The following is an 18,423-nucleotide window of genomic DNA, read 5'->3' as shown; positions in this document are numbered from 1 at the left end:
TTTCATCCTTGAAACCGAAGTGGCATGAACTACCATCATCAACATAATATTTCCTTGAAAGTTCTACAACAACTCTAGCCGCTAGGCTTGCATGTTATGCAAACTCAGTTGCTACTTGAGCAGCAGAGGTAGCATCCTTAAATTTCATGTTCCAATTCTACCTGCCAACAGAAAAATTACAATTACCATCTCCAGGAAATGATTGCCCATGTTCCAACCTTTCATCTTTGAAACTTTAGTGGCATGAACCATCATCATCAACACAATATTGCCTTGAAAGTTCTACAACAGCTCTAGCAGCTATGCTTGCTTGCTCTGCAAAATCAGCCGCTGCTTGAGCAACAGAGGTAGCATCCTTAAATATCATGTTCCAATTCTGCCTGCCAATAGAAAAATTACTACTACCACCTCCAGGAAATGATTGCCCATATTCCAACCTTTCAACCTGGAAACCTAAGTAGCATGAACCACCATCATCAATACAATATTGCCTTGAAATTTCTACAACAGCTCTGGCAGCTATACTTGCTTGTTCTGAAAAATCAGTCGCTGCTTGAGCAACAGAGGTAGCATCCTTAAATTTCATGTTCCAATTCTGCCTGCCAATAGAAAAATTACTACTACCACCTCCAGGAAATGATTGCCCATGTTTCAACCTTTCATCCTTGAAACCGAAGTGGCATGAACTACCATCATCAAAATAATATTGCCTTGAAAGTTCTACAACAACTCTTGCCGCTAGGCTTGCATGTTCTGCAAACTCAGTTGCTACTTGAGCAGCAGAGGTAGCATCCTTAAATTTCTTGTTCCAATTCTACCTGCCAACAGAAAAATTACAATTACCATCTCCAGGAAATGATTGCCCATGTTCCAACCTTTCATCTTTGAAACTTAAGTGGCATGAACCATCATCATCAACACAATATTGCCTTGAAAGTTCTACAACAGCTCTGGCAGCTATGCTTGCTTGCTCTGCAAAGTTAGCCGCTGCTTGAGCCACAGAGGTAGCATCCTTAAATATCATGTTCCAATTCTGCCTGCCAATAGAAAAATTACTACTACCACCTCCAGGAAATGATTGCCCATGTTCCAACCTTTCATCTTTGAAACCTAAGTGGCATGAACTACCATCATCAACATAATATTACCTTGAAAGTTCTACAACAGCTCTGGCAGCTAGACTTGCATGTTCTGAAAACTCAGTTGCTGCTTGAGCAGTAGAGGTAGCATCCTTAAATTTCATGTTCCAATTCTACCCGCCAACAGAAAAATTACCATTACCATCTCCAGGAAATGATTGCCCATGTTCCAACCTTTCAACCTTGAAACCTAAGTAGCATGAACCACCATCATCAATACAATATTGCCTTGAAAGTTCTAGAACAGCTCTGGCAGATATACTTGCTTGTTCTGCAAAATCAGCCGCTGCTTGAGCCACAGAGGTAGCATCCTTAAATTTCATGTTCCAATTCTGCCTGCCAATAGAAAAATTACTACTACCACCTCCAGGAAATGATTGCCCATGTTTCAACCTTTCATCCTTGAAACCGAAGTGGCATGAACTACCATCATCAACATAATATTTCCTTGAAAGTTCTACAACAACTCTAGCCGCTAGGCTTGCATGTTATGCAAACTCAGTTGCTACTTGAGCAGCAGAGGTAGCATCCTTAAATTTCATGTTCCAATTCTACTTGCCAACAGAAAAATTACAATTACCATCTCCAGGAAATGATTGCCCATGTTCCAACCTTTCATCTTTGAAACTTTAGTGGCATGAACCATCATCATCAACACAATATTGCCTTGAAAGTTCTACAACAGCTCTAGCAGCTATGCTTGCTTGCTCTGCAAAATCAGCCGCTGCTTGAGCAACAGAGGTAGCATCCTTAAATATCATGTTCCAATTCTGCCTGCCAATAGAAAAATTACTACTACCACCTCCAGGAAATGATTGCCCATATTCCAACCTTTCAACCTGGAAACCTAAGTAGCATGAACCACCATCATCAATACAATATTGCCTTGAAATTTCTACAACAGCTCTGGCAGCTATACTTGCTTGTTCTGAAAAATCAGTCGCTGCTTGAGCAACAGAGGTAGCATCCTTAAATTTCATGTTCCAATTCTGCCTGCCAATAGAAAAATTACTACTACCACCTCCAGGAAATGATTGCCCATGTTTCAACCTTTCATCCTTGAAACCGAAGTGGCATGAACTACCATCATCAAAATAATATTGCCTTGAAAGTTCTACAACAACTCTTGCCGCTAGGCTTGCATGTTCTGCAAACTCAGTTGCTACTTGAGCAGCAGAGGTAGCATCCTTAAATTTCTTGTTCCAATTCTACCTGCCAACAGAAAAATTACAATTACCATCTCCAGGAAATGATTGCCCATGTTCCAACCTTTCATCTTTGAAACTTAAGTGGCATGAACCATCATCATCAACACAATATTGCCTTGAAAGTTCTACAACAGCTCTGGCAGCTATGCTTGCTTGCTCTGCAAAGTTAGCCGCTGCTTGAGCCATAGAGGTAGCATCCTTAAATATCATGTTCCAATTCTGCCTGCCAATAGAAAAATTACTACTACCACCTCCAGGAAATGATTGCCCATATTCCAACCTTTCAACCTGGAAACCTAAGTAGCATGAACAACCGTCATCAATACAATATTGCCTTGAAAGTTCTACAACAGCTCTGGCAGCTATACTTGCTTGTTCTGCAAAATCAGCCGCTGCTTGAGCAACAGAGGTAGCATCCTTAAATTTCATGTTCCAATTCTGCCTGCCAATAGAAAAATTACTACTACCACCTCTAGGAAATGATTGCCCATGTTCTAACCTTTCATCCTTGAAACCGATGTGGCATGAACTACCATCATCAACATAATATTGCCTTGAAAGTTCTACAACAGCTCTGGCCCTTAGGCTTGCATGTTCTACAAACTCAGTTGCTACTTGAGCAGCAGAGGTGGCATCCTCAAATTTCATGTTCCAATTCTGCCTGCCAATAGAAAAATTACTACTACCACCTCCAGGAAATGATTACCCATATTCCAACCTTTCAACCTGGAAACCTAAGTAGCATGAACCACCATCATCAATACAATATTGCCTTGAAAGTTCTACAACAGCTCTGGCAGCTATACTTGCTTGTTCTGCAAAATCAGCCGCTGCTTGAGCAACAGAAGTAGCATCCTTAAATTTCATGTTCCAATTCTGCCTGCCAACAGAAAAATTACTACTACCACCTCCAGGAAATGATTGCCCATGTTCCAACCTTTCATCCTTGTAACCTAAGTGGCATGAACGACGATCATCAACACAATATTGCCATGAAAGTTCTACAATAGCTCTGGCAGTTATGCTTGCTTGTTCTGTAAAATCTGCCGCTGCTTGAGCAACAGAGGTAGCATCCTTAAATTTCATGTTCCAATTCTACCTGCCAACAAACAAATTACTACTACCACCTCCAGGAAATGATTGCCCATGTTCCAACCTTTCATCTTTCAAACCTAAGTGGCATGAACTATCATCATCAACACAATATTGCCTTGAAAGTTCTACAACAGCTCTAGCAGCTATGCTTGCTTGCTCGGCAAAATCAGCCGCTGCTTGAGCAACAGAGGTAGCATCCTTAAATATCATGTTCCAATTCTGCCTGCCAATAGAAAAATTACTACTACCACCTCCAGGAAATGATTGCCCATATTCCAACCTTTCAACCTGGAAACCTAAGTAGCATGAACCACCATCATCAATACAATATTGCCTTGAAATTTCTACAACAGCTCTGGCAGCTATACTTGCTTGTTCTGAAAAATCAGTCGCTGCTTGAGCAACAGAGGTAGCATCCTTAAATTTCATGTTCCAATTCTGCCTGCCAATAGAAAAATTACTACTACCACCTCCAGGAAATGATTGCCCATGTTTCAACCTTTCATCCTTGAAACCGAAGTGGCATGAACTACCATCATCAAAATAATATTGCCTTGAAAGTTCTACAACAACTCTAGCCGCTAGGCTTGCATGTTCTGCAAACTCAGTTGCTACTTGAGCAGCAGAGGTAGCATCCTTAAATTTCATGTTACAATTCTACCTGCCAATAGAAAAATTACAATTACCATCTCCAGGAAATGATTGCCCATGTTCCAACCTTTCATCTTTGAAACTTAAGTGGCATGAACCATCATCATCAACACAATATTGCCTTGAAAGTTCTACAACAGCTCTGGCAGCTATGCTTGCTTGCTCTGCAAAGTAGGCCGCTGCTTGAGCAACAGAGGTAGCATCCTTAAATATCATGTTCCAATTCTGCCTGCCAATAGAAAAATTACTACTACCACCTCCAGGAAATGATTGCCCATATTCCAACCTTTCAACCTGGAAACCTAAGTAGCATGAACCACCGTCATCAATACAATATTGCCTTGAAAGTTCTACAACAGCTCTGGCAGCTATACTTGCTTGTTCTGCAAAATCAGCCGCTGCTTGAGCAACAGAGGTAGCATCCTTAAATTTCATGTTCCAATTCTGCCTGCCAATAGAAAAATTACTACTACCACCTCTAGGAAATGATTGCCCATGTTCTAACCTTTCATCCTTGAAACCGAAGTGGCATGAACTACCATCATCAACATAATATTGCCTTGAAAGTTCTACAACAGCTCTGGCCGCTTAGGCTTGCATGTTCTGCAAACTCAGTTGCTACTTGAGCAGCAGAGGTAGCATCCTCAAATTTCATGTTCCAATTCTGCCTGCCAATAGAAAAATTACTACTACCACCTCCAGGAAATGATTGCCCATATTCCAACCTTTCAACCTGGAAACCTAAGTAGCATGAACCACCATCATCAATACAATATTGCCTTGAAAGTTCTACAACAGCTCTGGCAGCTATACTTGCTTGTTCTGCAAAATCAGCCGCTGCTTGAGCAACAGAAGTAGCATCCTTAAATTTCATGTTCCAATTCTGCCTGCCAACAGAAAAATTACTACTACCACCTCCAGGAAATGATTGCCCATGTTCCAACCTTTCATCCTTGTAACCTAAGTGGCATGAACCACGATCATCAACACAATATTGCCATGAAAGTTCTACAATAGCTCTGGCAGTTATGCTTACTTGTTCTGTAAAATCTGCCGCTGCTTGAGCAATAGAGGTAGCATCCTTAAATTTCATGTTCCAATTCTACCTGCCAACAAAATAATTACTACTACCACCTCCAGGAAATGATTGCCCATGTTCCAACCTTTCATCTTTGAAACCTAAGTGGCATGAACCATCATCATCAACACAATATTGCCTTGAAAGTTCTACAACAGCTCTAGCAGCTATGCTTGCTTGCTCTGCAAAATCAGCCGCTGCTTGAGCAACAGAGGTAGCATCCTTAAATATCATGTTCCAATTCTGCCTGCCAATAGAAAAATTACTACTACCACCTCCAGGAAATGATTGCCCATATTCCAACCTTTCAACCTGGAAACCTAAGTAGCATGAACCACCATCATCAATACAATATTGCCTTGAAATTTCTACAACAGCTCTGGCAGCTATACTTGCTTGTTCTGAAAAATCAGTCGCTGCTTGAGCAACAGAGGTAGCGTCCTTAAATTTCATGTTCCAATTCTGCCTGCCAATAGAAAAATTACTACTACCACCTCCAGGAAATGATTGCCCATGTTTCAACCTTTCATCCTTGAAACCGAAGTGGCATGAACTACCATCATCAAAATAATATTGCCTTGAAATTTCTACAACAACTCTAGCCGCTAGGCTTGCATGTTCTGCAAACTCAGTTGCTACTTGAGCAGCAGAGGTAGCATCCTTAAATTTCATGTTCCAATTCTACCTGCCAACAGAAAAATTACAATTACCATCTCCAGGAAATGATTGCCCATGTTCCAACCTTTCATCTTTGAAACTTAAGTGGCATGAACCATCATCATCAACACAATATTGCCTTGAAAGTTCTACAACAGCTCTGGCAGCTATGCTTGCTTGCTCTGCAAAGTTAGCCGCTGCTTGAGCAACAGAGGTAGCATCCTTAAATATCATGTTCCAATTCTGCCTGCCAATAGAAAAATTACTACTACCACCTCCAGGAAATGATTGCCCATATTCCAACCTTTCAACCTGGAAACCTAAGTAGCATGAACCACCGTCATCAATACAATATTGCCTTGAAAGTTCTACAATAGCTCTGGCAGCTATACTTGCTTGTTCTGCAAAATCAGCCGCTGCTTGAGCAACAGAGGTAGCATCCTTAAATTTCATGTTCCAATTCTGCCTGCCAATAGAAAAATTACTACTACCACCTCTAGGAAATGATTGCCCATGTTCTAACCTTTCATCCTTGAAACCGAAGTGGCATGAACTACCATCATCAACATAATATTTCCTTGAAAGTTCTACAACAGCTCTGGCCCTTAGGCTTGCATGTTCTGCAAACTCAGTTGCTACTTGAGCAGCAGAGGTGGCATCCTCAAATTTCATGTTCCAATTCTGCCTGCCAATAGAAAAATTACTACTACCACCTCCAGGAAATGATTGCCCATATTCCAACCTTTCAACCTGGAACCCTAAGTAGCATGAACCACCATCATCAATACAATATTGCCTTGAAAGTTCTACAACAGCTCTGGCAGCTATACTTGCTTGTTCTGCAAAATCAGCCGCTGCTTGAGCAACAGAAGTAGCATCCTTAAATTTCATGTTCCAATTCTGCCTGCCAACAGAAAAATTACTACTACCACCTCCAGGAAATGATTGCCCATGTTCCAACCTTTCATCCTTGTAACCTAAGTGGCATGAACCACGATCATCAACACAATATTGCCATGAAAGTTCTACAATAGCTCTGGCAGTTATGCTTACTTGTTCTGTAAAATCTGCCGCTGCTTGAGCAACAGAGGTAGCATCCTTAAATTTCATGTTCCAATTCTACCTGCCAACAAAATAATTACTACTACCACCTCCAGGAAATGATTGCCCATGTTCCAACCTTTCATCTTTGAAACCTAAGTGGCATGAACTACCATCATCAACATAATATTGCCTTGAAAGTTCTACAACAGCTCTAGCAGCTAGACTTGCATGTTCTGAAAACTCAGTTGCTGCTTGAGCAGCAGAGGTAGCATCCTTAAATTTCATGTTCCAATTCTACCCGCCAACAGAAAAATTACCATTACCATCTCCAGGAAATGATTGCCCATGTTCCAACCTTTCAACCTTGAAACCTAAGTAGCATGAACCACCATCATCAATACAATATTTCCTTGAAAGTTCTACAACAGCTCTGGCAGCTATACTTGCTTGTTCTGCAAAATCAGTCGCTGCTTGAGCAACAGAGGTAGCATCCTTAAATTTCATGTTCCAATTCTGCCTGCCAATAGAAAAAATACTACTACCACCTCCAGGAAATGATTGCCCATGTTTCAACCTTTCATCCTTGAAACCGAAGTGGCATGAACTACCATCATCAACATAATATTGCCTTGAAAGTTCTACAACAACTCTAGCCGCTAGGCTTGCATGTTCTGCAAACTCAGTTGCTACTTGAGCAGCAGAGGTAGCATCCTTAAATTTCATGTTCCAATTCTACCTGCCAACAGAAAAATTACAATTACCATCTCCAGGAAATGATTGCCCATGTTCCAACCTTTCATCTTTGAAACTTAAGTGGCATGAACCACCATCATCAATACAATATTGCCTTGAAAGTTCTACAACAGCTCTGGCAGCTATACTTGCTTGTTCTGCAAAATCAGCCGCTGCTTGAGCAACAGAGGTAGCATCCTTAAATTTCATGTTCCAATTCTGCCTGCCAATAGAAAAATTACTACTACCACCTCCAGGAAATGATTGCCCATGTTCCAACCTATCATCTTTGAAACCTAAGTGGCATGAACCACCATCATCAATACAATATTGCCTTGAAATTTCTACAACAGCTCTGGCAGCTATACTTGCTTGTTCTGCAAAATCAGTCGCTACTTGAGCAGCAGAGGTAGCATCCTTAAATTTCATGTTCCAATTCTACCTGCCAATAGAAAAATTACAATTACCATCTCCAGGAAATGATTGCCCATGTTCCAACCTTTCATCTTTGAAACTTAAGTGGCATGAACCATCATCATCAACACAATATTGCCTTGAAAGTTCTACAACAACTCCGGCAGCTATGCTTGCTTGCTCTGCAAAGTCAGCCGCTGCTTGAGCAACAGAGGTAGCATCCTTAAATATCATGTTCCAATTCTGCCTGCCAATAGAAAAATTACTACTACCACCTCCAGGAAATGATTGCCCATATTCCAACCTTTCAACCTGGAAACCTAAGTAGCATGAACCACCGTCATCAATACAATATTGCCTTGAAAGTTCTACAACAGCTCTGGCAGCTATACTTGCTTGTTCTGCAAAATCAGCCGCTGCTTGAGCAACAGAGGTAGCATCCTTAAATTTCATGTTCCAATTTTGCCTGCCAATAGAAACATTACTACTACCACCTCTAGGAAATGATTGCCCATGTTCTAACCTTTCATCCTTGAAACCGAAGTGGCATGAACTACCATCATCAACATAATATTGCCTTGAAAGTTCTACAACAGCTCTGGCCGTTAGGATTGCATGTTCTGCAAACTCAGTTGCTACTTGAGCAGCAGAGGTAGCATCCTCAAATTTCATGTTCCAATTCTGCTTGCCAATAGAAAAATTACTACTACCACCTCCAGGAATTAATTGCCCATATTCCAACCTTTCAACCTGGAAACCTAAGTTGCATGAACCACCATCATCAATACAATATTGCCTTGAAAGTTCTACAACAGCTCTGGCAGCTATACTTGCTTGTTCTGCAAAATCAGCCGCTGCTTGAGCAACAGAAGTAGCATCCTTAAACTTCATGTTCCAATTCTGCCTGCCAACAGAAAAATTACTACTACCACCTCCAGGAAATGATTTCCCATGTTCCAACCTTTCATCCTTGTAACCTTAGTGGCATGAACCACCATCATCAACACAATATTGCCATGAAAGTTCTACAATAGCTCTGGCAGTTATGCTTGCTTGTTTTGTAAAATCAGCCGCTGCTTGAGCAACAGAGGTAGCATCCTTAAATTTCATGTTCCAATTCTACCTGCCAACAGAAAAATTACAATTACCATCTCCAGGAAATGATTACCCATGTTCTAACCTTTCATCTTTGAAACCTAAGTGGCATGAACTACTATCATCAACATAATATTGCCTTGAAAGTTCTACAACAGCTATGGCAGGTAGACTTGCATGTTCTGAAAGCTCAGCCGCTGCTTGAGCAACAGAGGTAGCATCCTTAAATATCATGTTCCAATTCTGCCTGCCAACAGAAAAATTACTACTACCACCTCCAGGAAATGATTGCCCATGTTCCAACCTATCATCTTTGAAACCTAAGTGGCATGAACTACCATCATCACCATAATATTGCCTTGAAAGTTCTACAACAGCTCTGTCAGCTAGACTTGCATGTTCTGAAAACTCAGTTGCTGCTTGAGCAGCAGAGGTAGCATCCTTAAATTTCATGTTCCAATTCTACCTGCCAACAGAAAAATTACCATTACCATCTCCAGGAAATGATTGCCCATGTTCCAACCTTTCATCTTTGAAACCTAAGTGGCATGAACCACCATCATCAACACAATATTGCCTTGAAAGTTCTACAACAGCTCTGGCAGCTATGCTTGCTTGCTCTGCAAAATTAGCCGCTGCTTAAGCAACAGAGGTAGCATCCTTAAATATCATGTTCCAATTCTGCCTGCCAATAGAAAAATTACTACTACCACCTCCAGGAAATGATTACCCATATTCCAACCTTTCAACCTGGAAACCTAAGTAGCATGAACCACCATCATTAATACAATATTGCCTTGAAAGTTCTACAACAGCTCTAGCCGCTAGGCTTGCATGTTCTGCAAACTCAGTTGCTACTTGAGCAACTGAGGTAGCATCCTTAAATTTCATGTTCCAATTCTACCTGCCAATAGAAAAATTACAATTACCATCTCCAGGAAATGATTGCCCATGTTCCAACCTTTCATCTTTGAAACTTAAGTGGCATGAACCATCATCATGAACACAATATTACCTTGAAAGTTCTACAACAACTCTGGCAGCTATGCTTGCTTGCTCTGCAAAATCATCCGCTGCTTGAGCAACAGAGGTAGCATCCTTAAATATCATGTTCCAATTCTGCCTGCCAATAGAAAAATTACTACTACCACATCCAGGAAATGATTGCCCATATTCCAACCTTTCAACCTGGAAACCTAAGTAGCATGAACCACCATCATCAATACAATATTGCCTTGAAATTTCTACAACAGCTCTGGCAGCTATACTTGCTTGTTCTGCAAAATCAGTCGCTGCTTGAGCAACAGAGGTAGCATCCTTAAATTTCATGTTCCAATTCTGCCTGCCAATAGAAAAATTACTACTACCACCTCCAGGAAATGATTGCCCATGTTTCAACCTTTCATCCTTGAAACCGAAGTGGCATGAACTACCATCATCAACATAATATTGCCTTGAAAGTTCTACAACAACTCTAGCCGCTAGGCTTGCATGTTCTGCAAACTCAGTTGCTACTTGAGCAGCAGAGGTAGCATCCTTAAATTTCATGTTCCAATTCTACCTGCCAACAGAAAAATTACAATTACCATCTCCAGGAAATGATTGCCCATGTTCCAACCTTTCATCTTTGAAACTTAAGTGGCATGAACCATCATCATCAACACAATATTGCCTTGAAAGTTCTACAACAGCTCTGGCAGCTATGCTTGCTTGCTCTGCAAAGTCAGCCGCTGCTTGAGCAACAGAGGTAGCATCCTTAAATATCATGTTCCAATTCTGCCTGCCAATAGAAAAATTACTACTACCACCTCCAGGAAATGATTGCCCATATTCCAACCTTTCAACCTGGAAACCTAAGTAGCATGAACCACCGTCATCAATACAATATTGCCTTGAAAGTTCTACAACAGCTCTGGCAGCTATACTTGCTTGTTCTGCAAAATCAGCCGCTGCTTGAGCAACAGAGGTAGCATCCTTAAATTTCATGTTCCAATTCTGCCGGCCAATAGAAATATTACTACTACCACCTCTAGGAAATGATTACCCATATTCCAACCTTTCAACCTGGAAACCTAAGTAGCATGAACCACCATCATCAATACAATATTGCCTTGAAAGTTCTACAACAGCTCTGGCACCTATACTTGCTTGTTCTGCAAAATCAGCCGCTGCTTGAGCAACAGAAGTAGCATCCTTAAATTTCATGTTCCAATTCTGCCTGCCAACAGAAAAATTACTACTACCACCTCCAGGAAATGATTGCCCATGTTCCAACCTTTCATCCTTGTAACCTAAGTGGCATGAACCACCATCATCAACACAATATTGCCATGAAAGTTCTACAATAGCTCTGGCAGTTATGCTTGCTTGTTCTGTAAAATCAGCCGCTGCTTGAGCAACAGAGGTAGCATCCTTAAATTTCATGTTCCAATTCTACCTGCCAACAGAAAAATTACAATTACCATCTCCAGGAAATGATTGCCCATGTTCTAACCTTTCATCTTTGAAACCTAAGAGGCATGAACTACCATCATCAACATAATATTGCCTTGAAAGTTCTACAACCGCTCTGGCAGCTAGACTTGCATGTTCTGAAAACTCAGCCGCTGCTTGAGCAACAGAGGTAGCATCCTTAAATATCATGTTCCAATTCTGCCTGCCAATAGAAAAATTACTACTACCACCTCCAGGAAATGATTGCCCATGTTCCAACCTATCATCTTTGAAACCTAAGTGGCATGAACTACCATCATCACCATAATATTGCCTTGAAAGTTCTACAACAGCTCTGGCTGCTAGACTTGCATGTTCTGAAAACTCAGTTGCTGCTTGAGCAGCAGAGGTAGCATCCTTAAATTTCATGTTCCAATTCTACCCGCCAACAGAAAAATTACCATTACCATCTCCAGGAAATGATTGCCCATGTTCCAACCTTTCATCTTTGAAACCTAAGTGGCATGAACCACCATCATCAACACAATATTGCCTTGAAAGTTCTACAACAGCTCTGGCACCTATGCTTGCTTGCTCTGCAAAATTAGCCGCTGCTTAAGCAACAGAGGTAGCATCCTTAAATATCATGTTCCAATTCTGCCTGACAATAGAAAAATTACTACTACCACCTCCAGGAAATGATTACCCATATTCCAACCTTTCAACCTGGAAACCTAAGTAGCATGAACCACCATCATCAATACAATATTGCCTTGAAAGTTCTACAACAGCTCTGGCAGCTATACTTGCTTGTTCTGCAAAATCAGCCGTTGCTTGAGCAACAGAGGTAGCATCCTTAAATTTCATATTCCAATTCTGCCTGCCAACAGAAAAATTACTACTACCACCTCCAGGAAATGATTGCCCATGTTCCAACCTTTCATCTTTGAAACCTAAGTGGCATGAACTACCATCATCAACATAATATTGCCTTGAAAGTTCTACAACAGCTCTAGCAGCTAGACTTGCATGTTCTGAAAACTCAGTTGCTACTTGAGCAGCAGAGGTAGCATCCTTAAATTTCATGTTCCAATTCTACCCGCCAACAGAAAAATTACCATTACCATCTCCAGGAAATGATTGCCCATGTTCCAACCTTTCAACCTTGAAACCTAAGTAGCATGAACCACCATCATCAATACAATATTGCCTTGAAAGTTCTACAACAGCTCTGGCAGCTATACTTGCTTGTTCTGCAAAATAAGCCGCTGCTTGAGCAACAGAGGTAGCATCCTTAATTTTCATGTTCCAATTCTGCCTGCCAATAGAAAAATTACTACTACCATCTCCAGGAAATGATTGCCCATGTTTCAACCTTTCATCCTTGAAACCGAAGTGGCATGAACTACCATCATCAACATAATATTGCCTTGAAAGTTCTACAACAACTCTAGCCGCTAGGCTTGCATGTTCTGCAAACTCAGTTGCTACTTGAGCAACAGAGGTAGCATCCTTAAATTTTATGTTCCAATTCTACCTGCCAATAGAAAAATTACAATTACCATCTCCAGGAAATGATTGCCCATGTTCCAACCTTTCATCTTTGAAACTTAAGTGGCATGAACCATCATCATGAACACAATATTACCTTGAAAGTTCTACAACAACTCTGGCAGCTATGCTTGCTTGCTCTGCAAAATCAGCCGCTGCTTGAGCAACAGAGGTAGCATCCTTAAATATCATGTTCCAATTCTGCCTGCCAATAGAAAAATTACTACTACCACATCCAGGAAATGATTGCCCATATTCCAACCTTTCAACCTGGAAACCTAAGTAGCATGAACCACCATCATCAATACAATATTGCCTTGAAATTTCTACAACAGCTCTGGCAGCTATACTTGCTTGTTCTGCAAAATCAGTCGCTGCTTGAGCAACAGAGGTAGCATCCTTAAATTTCATGTTCCAATTCTGCCTGCCAATAGAAAAATTACTACTACCACCTCCAGGAAATGATTGCCCATGTTTCAACCTTTCATCCTTGAAACCGAAGTGGCATGAACTACCATCATCAACATAATATTGCCTTGAAAGTTCTACAACAACTCTAGCCGCTAGGCTTGCATGTTCTGCAAACTCAGTTGCTACTTGAGCAGCAGAGGTAGCATCCTTAAATTTCATGTTCCAATTCTACCTGCCAACAGAAAAATTACAAGTACCATCTCCAGGAAATGATTGCCCATGTTCCAACCTTTCATCTTTGAAACTTAAGTGGCATGAACCATCATCATCAACACAATATTGCCTTGAAAGTTCTACAACAGCTCTGGCAGCTATGCTTGCTTGCTCTGCAAAGTCAGCCGCTGCTTGAGCAACAGAGGTAGCATCCTTAAATATCATGTTCCAATTCTGCCTGCCAATAGAAAAATTACTACTACCACCTCCAGGAAATGATTGCCCATATTCCAACCTTTCAACCTGGAAACCTAAGTAGCATGAACCACCGTCATCAATACAATATTGCCTTGAAAGTTCTACAACAGCTCTGGCAGCTATACTTGCTTGTTCTGCAAAATCAGCCGCTGCTTGAGCAACAGAGGTAGCATCCTTAAATTTCATGTTCCAATTCTGCCTGCCAATAGAAAAATTACTACTACCACCTCTAGGAAATGATTGCCCATGTTCTAACCTTTCTTCCTTGAAACCGAAGTGGCATGAACTACCATCATCAACATAATATTGCCTTGAAAGTTCTACAACAGCTCTGGCCGTTAGGCTTGCATGTTCTGCAAACTCAGTTGCTACTTGAGCAGCGGAGGTAGCATCCTCAAATTTCATGTTCCAATTCTGCCTGCCTATAGAAAAATTACTACTACCACCTCCAGGAAATGATTGCCCATATTCCAACCTTTCAACCTAGAAACCTAAGTAGCATGAACCACCATCATCAATACAATATTGCCTTGAAAGTTCTACAACAGCTCTGGCAGCTATACTTGCTTGTTCTGCAAAATCAGCCGCTGCTTGAGCAACAGAAGTAGCATCCTTAAATTTCATGTTCCAATTCTGCCTGCCAACAGAAAAATTACTACTACCACCTCCAGGAAATGATTGCCCATGTTCCAACCTTTCATCCTTGTAACCTAAGTGGCATGAACCACCATCATCAACACAATATTGCCATGAAAGTTCTACAATAGCTCTGGCAGTTATGCTTGCTTGTTCTGTAAAATCAGCCGCTGCTTGAGCAACAGAGGTAGCATCCTTAAATTTCATGTTCCAATTCTACCTGCCAACAGAAAAATTACAATTACCATCTCCAGGAAATGATTGCCCATGTTCTAACCTTTCATCTTTGAAACCTAAGTGGCATGAACTACCATCATCAACATAATATTGCCTTGAAAGTTCTACAACAGCTCTGGCAGCTAGACTTGCATGTTCTGAAAACTCAGCCGCTGCTTGAGCAACAGAGGTAGCATCCTTAAATATCATGTTCCAATTCTGCCTGCCAATAGAAAAATTACTACTACCACCTCCAGGAAATGATTGCCCATGTTCCAACCTATCATCTTTGAAACCTAAGTGGCATGAACTACCATCATCACCATAATATTGCCTTGAAAGTTCTACAACAGCTCTGGCTGCTAGACTTGCATGTTCTGAAAACTCAGTTGCTGCTTGAGCAGCAGAGGTAGCATCCTTAAATTTCATGTTCCAATTCTACCCGCCAACAGAAAAATTACCATTACCATCTCCAGAAAATGATTGCCCATGTTCCAACCTTTCATCTTTGAAACCTAAGTGGCATGAACCACCATCATCAACACAATATTGCCTTGAAAGTTCTACAACATCTCTGGCAGCTATGCTTGCTTGCTCTGCAAAATTAGCCGCTGCTTAAGCAACAGAGGTAGCATCCTTAAATATCATGTTCCAATTCTGCCTGCCAATAGAAAATTACTACTACCACCTCCAGGAAATGATTGCCCATATTCCAACCTTTCAACCTGGAAACCTAAGTAGCATGAACCACCATCATCAATACAATATTGCCTTGAAAGTTCTACAACAGCTCGGGCAGCTATACTTGCTTGTTCTGCAAAATCAGCCACTGCTTGAGCAACAGAGGTAGCATCCTTAAATTTCATATTCCAATTCTGCCTGCCAACAGAAAAATTACTACTACCACCTCCAGGAAATGATTGCCCATGTTCCAACCTTTCATCTTTGAAACCTAAGTGGCATGAACTACCATCATCAACATAATATTGCCTTGAAAGTTCTACAACAGCTCTAGCAGCTAGACTTGCATGTTCTGAAAACTCAGTTGCTGCTTGAGCAGCAGAGGTAGCATCCTTAAATTTCATGTTCCAATTCTACCCGCCAACAGAAAAATTACCATTACCATCTCCAGGAAATGATTGCCCATGTTCCAACCTTTCAATCTTGAAACCTAAGTAGCATGAACCACCATCATCAATACAATATTGCCTTGAAAGTTCTACAACAGCTCTGGCAGCTATACTTGCTTGTTCTGCAAAATCAGCCGCTGCTTGAGCAACAGAGGTAGCATCCTTAAATTTCATGTTCCAATTCTGCCTGCCAATAGAAAAATTACTACTACCACCTCCAGGAAATGATTGCCCATGTTTCAACCTTTCATCCTTGAAACCGAAGTGGCATGAACTACCATCATCAACATAATATTGCCTTGAAAGTTTTACAACAACTCTATCCGCTAGGCTGGCATGTTCTGCAAACTCAGTTGCTACTTGAGCAACAGAGGTAGCACCCTTAAATTTCATGTTCCAATTCTACCTGCCAACAGAAAAATAACAATTACCATCTCCAGGAAATGATTGCCCATGTTCCAACCTTTCATCTTTGAAACTTAAGTGGCATGAACCATCATCATCAACACAATATTACCTTGAAAGTTCTACAACAGCTCTGGCAGCTATGCTTGCTTGCTCTACAAAATCAGCCGCTGCTTGAGCAACAGAGGTAGCATCCTTAAATATCATGTTCCAATTCTGCCTGCCAATAGAAAAATTACTACTACCACCTCCAGGAAATGATTGCCCATATTCCAACCTTTCAACCTGGAAACCTAAGTAGCATGAACCACCATCATCAATACAATATTGCCTTGAAATTTCTACAACAGCTCTGCCAGCTATACTTGCTTGTTCTGCAAAATTAGCCGCTGCTTGAGCAACAGAGGTAGCATCCTTAAATTTCATGTTCCAATTCTGCCTGCCAATAGAAAAATTACTACTACCACCTCTAGGAAATGATTGCCCATGTTCTAACCTTTCATCCTTGAAACCGAAGTGGCATGAACTACCATCATCAACATAATATTGCCTTGAAAGTTCTACAACAGCTCTGGCCGCTAGGCTTGCATGTTCTGCAAACTCAGTTGCTACTTGAGCAGTAGAGGTAGCATCCTTAAATTTCATGTTCTAATTCTACGTGCCAACAGAAAAATTACAATTACCATCTCCAGGAAATGATTGCCCATGTTCCAACCTTTCATCTTTGAAACTTAAGTGGCATGAACCACCATCATCAACACAATATTGCCTTGAAAGTTCTACAACAGCTCTGGCAGCTATGCTTGCTTGCTCTGCAAAATCAGCCGCTGCTTGAGCAGCAGAGGTAGCATCCTTAAATTTCATGTTCCAATTCTACCCGCCAACAGAAAAATTAGCATTACCATCTCCAGGAAATGATTGCCCATGTTCCAACCTTTCAACCTTGAAACCTAAGTAGCATGAACCACCATCATCAATACAATATTGCCTAGAAAGTTCTACAACAGCTCTGGCAGCTATACTTGCTTGTTCTGCAAAACCAGCCGCTGCTTGAGCAACAGAGGTTGCATCCTTAAATTTCATGTTTCAATTCTGCCTGCCAATAGAAAAATTACTACTACCACCTCCAGGAAATGATTGCCCATGTTCCAACCTTTCATCCTTGAAACTGAAGTGGCATGAACTACCATCATCAACATAATATTGCCTTGAAAGTTCTACAACAACTCTGGCCGCTAGGCTTGCATGTTCTGCAAACTCAGTTGCTACTTGAGCAGCAGAGGTAGATTCCTTAAATTTCATGTTCCAATTCTACCTGCCAACAGAAAAATTACAATTACCATCTCCAGGAAATGATTGCCCATGTTCCAACCTTTCATCTTTGAAACTTAAGTGGCATGAACCACCATCATCAACACAATATTGCCTTGAAAGTTCTACAACAGCTCGGGCAGCTATGCTTGCTTACTCTGCAAAATCAGCCGCTGCTTGAGCAACAGAGGTAGCATCCTTAAATATCATGTTCTAATTCTGCCTGCCAATAGAAAAATTACTACTACCACCTCCAGGAAATGATTGCCCATATTCCAACCTTTCAACCTGGAAACCTATGTAGCATGAACCACCATCATCAATACAATATTGCCTTGAAAGTTCTACAACAGCTCTGGCAGCTATACTTGCTTGTTCTGCAAAATCAGCCGCTGCTTGAGCAACAGAGGTAGAATCCTTAAATTTCATGTTCCAATTCTGCCTGCCAACAGAAAAATTACTACTACCACCTCCAGTAAATGATTGCCCATGTTCCAACCTTTCAACCTGGAAACCTAAGTAGCATGAACCACCATCATCAATACAATATTGCCTTGAAAGTTCTACAACAGCTCTGGCAGCTATACTTGCTTGTTCTGCAAAATCAGCCGCTGCTTGAGCAACAGAGGTAGCATCCTTAAATTTCATGTTCCAATTCTGCCTGCCAACAGAAAAATTACTACTACCACCTCCAGGAAATGATTGCCCATGTTCCAACCTTTCATCTTTGAAACCTAAGTGGCATG

Source organism: Nicotiana tomentosiformis, unplaced genomic scaffold (assembly GCF_000390325.3).
Source record: "Nicotiana tomentosiformis unplaced genomic scaffold, ASM39032v3 Un00004, whole genome shotgun sequence".
In the NCBI taxonomy this organism is placed as follows: Eukaryota; Viridiplantae; Streptophyta; class Magnoliopsida; order Solanales; family Solanaceae; genus Nicotiana; species Nicotiana tomentosiformis.
This window is presented reverse-complemented; position numbering follows the sequence as displayed.